The sequence below is a fragment of the Gymnoscopelus braueri genome (assembly GCF_963280865.1).
Source record: "Gymnoscopelus braueri genome assembly, chromosome: 18".
Classification (NCBI taxonomy): domain Eukaryota; kingdom Metazoa; phylum Chordata; class Actinopteri; order Myctophiformes; family Myctophidae; genus Gymnoscopelus; species Gymnoscopelus braueri.
Genome location: NC_137618.1, coordinates 39091938 through 39095056, shown reverse-complemented (window position 1 = coordinate 39095056; position 3119 = coordinate 39091938).

Here is a 3119-nt window from a genome sequence, read left to right as displayed (position 1 = left end):
CTCTCTTTCCTTCTGTCTGTCAAGCACTCTCTGTCTCTTCAACTGCTCTCTTATTCTCTGCCCTTTCTTGGTCTCTCAGGGACTCTGTGTTCGATTTCATTACTGTTCCTATCTTTCTTTTTCTCATTTCAATGACCTGTCTGTCTCTCATGATGTCACTGGTTCGGTACAGTCCCTATTGCCTATTCTCCTGGGTCAGGGTTTCTCTGTTCTGTTCAATGTTTACTGTAATCATCTTTCATCCCCCTAGTATTCTCTCTCTCTCTCTCTCTCTCTCTCTCTCTCTCTCTCTCTCTCTCTCTCTCTCTCTCTCTCTCTCTCTCTCTCTCTCTCTCTAGCTTACATTTATAAATGTAGTTCGACTGCAGCTGTGGGAGAACGTTCTCCCACTTGTACAGTGTGACCCATGTCGGTACCAAAAATCCGGTATGTTTTATGTATAGCAGAGCTCCTCTCATCTCACACGCACATCTTGGCACATCTTAGATAGAATCTGAATTACATTGATGAGAAGATACAATTAGACTTATCTCATTGGGTGATTTCACTTGCAAGTGGTTTTGAGCCTGTGTTACACCAAGGACACTTTGAAAAGCACGAGGAATTATTGTCTAACTTGGATGAAACCTGCATATTAACAAAACATTATTGAATTGTAAAACAAAAACACACAAAAAGAATTGTTTTTTCTTCATCCAAACCAATCACAATCAATTAGTATGATTAGTCAAGTCACTACATTTGTTTTGTTTTTAACTTGAACTAGCACTCCTTCAATGTATTTTCCAAAGTTTTCCCGCAGTTGAGTGACGGATTTAATAGCAGAGTATGCTGATGGTACAAACATGTATGATCAGGTTTAAGCAAATTAGAATATCTAGAGCTGTGTGTTGTGATTGCTGGCTCTGCTAAACTGTGTTAAGGCTACACAATAAAATGCTATTTTGACCAATCTGTACAGTAGAGTATGTTAATACAATATACTGTAACACTTTTACAGGTGGTTGTATTTGGTCTCCCTGTGGTCTGGTTGTGGCCACTACTGGCTGACTGGTGCTGCCTGAAGGTCAAAATTAAATTTCTCCCCTGGGCAAACGGACAGGCTCTATCAGCTCAGTGGTAAATATGTCAGCACTTGCGCAAGGGATCTGGGTTCAAATCTGGGGTAGGACATGAAAGTAACAGAGTGTAGCAACCACTCAAACATACGTTGTTGAGCGGAGTACCTCAGGGCTCTATACTAGTGTATTTTCAGTTCACTTTCGCTCGACATTAAATAGCCGATCGATAAGCTCACAGTGAGCTTGTCAATCTGCTATTTTCAATATATGAGTTTTCCCCAGAATTTTGATGCTGGGGTTTACAGGATTTACGAGAACAGTGTACTCCTCTCTTCACCTCTCCTCTCCTCACTCTTTCATCTCTGTCTCATTTCTCCTGACAAAAAGAAAGCACAGTCACAGTTATTTGTAATTATTATGGAGAGCCCTCGCAATTTCAGATGAACATGTGTGTTCCAAGGAAATGAATACGAGAAAAAGAACCTCTTATAAAAACCACATTTTCCATCAGAATTAAATGTACTTCAGTTTCACAAAGGGAAAAATGAACCTGGACACAAAAGGTCCAATCAGGGTGAGGGGGAGGGGGCAAGTGAAGAGCTTGCGGACGAACTCCGGTGAGGACCTGGCCGTCTGATTCTGAGTCGCGCTCCAAAAATTGCCGATCTACAAGCTGACAGTACATCACGATGTGACGCGTTGTGAGCTCGTACATCGCCTATCTTCGGTGAGCAAGTATACGCGAGAGAGTTCCAGGGAGGTCCTCGTTGGACCCCAAGAGCAGGCCCTCACAAGTTCAGATGAACATGTGCGTTCCAACTTCCAATAAAACCAACAAGAGAAAAAGAACCTTTCATAAAACCATATTTCCTCTCTTTGTCAGAATTAATGTACTTCTGCGTCACAAAGATGAAAATTAATCTGGAAATTGCCAAAAGAGCCAAAGAGCAAGTGAAGAGCTTGCTGATGAACGCCGTCGTAGGCCAGCATGATTACGTGAGGGAGATTGGCTTTGGGTTCTGCTCAGCCTGTTCTCATTAAGTTCCGTCTGTGTGTGTGTGTGTGTGTGTGTGTGTGTGTGTGTGTGTGTGTGTGTGTGTGTGTGTGTGTGTGTGTGTGTGTGTGTGTGTGTGTGTGTGTGTGTGTGTGTGTGTGTGTGTGTGTGTGTGTGTGTGTGTGTGTGTGTGTGTGTGTGTGTGTGAGAGAGAGACTGAGATCATCTGTGCATTCACATTCATTTTTGTGAGAGGAGAGCTTGCGTGTGCACATGCATGTGTGTAATGTATTGGATCAATTAACACAAATCAAAGCCGGAATCAACTGAGATTTTACTAGAGCAGAAACAAAACCAGAAACATAATCTTTAATAGTTCAGAACAGAAACATTAATTTAAAATCTCCTACTAGAGGACAGGTGCTACAGGCTGCAGCTGGACCTTTCTGCCAGAGAGCAATGTGAAGCTGCACATTGTGTAGTCAACTGCATTTATAGCCATTTTATCCAGTTAGCATTTACTTACCTAAACCAATTCACAGATAAACAAAGAAACATTGAGCTCACTAAGAATACAGTTATAAACACAAGTAAGACGCGCGAACGCGGGAAGCGAACGGCAATTTTTTTTTTTTTAAATGAAAAAAATATATCATATATAAAAAATACAAATAAATTCTGAGTTAAAAGGAGCATCTTAGAAAAATACAAATTCACAAAAACGCGGGAAGCGAACACCAATTATTTTTTTTTAAATGAAAAAAATATATCATATATAAAAAATACAAATAAATTCTGAGTTAAAAGGAGCATCTTAGAAAAATACAAATTCACAAAAAAAAAACTTTGAATGTTTTTGAACAATTCAACAAAGTGTTTGAAGTGCCTGTTTCACCCACTTCCGGGGGGCGGAGGCAAAATCCGAGCCCGAAGTATTTGTTCGTAGACCCCCACTTAGTAGAAAAAGTTTCGGAGCGATTCGGGCACTTTTCATTTAACATGGGGTTTCAATGGGGAGTTTTTAGGAGCCTTCGGCGCGCCTCCTTCCGCTGCGTTCGCAATTA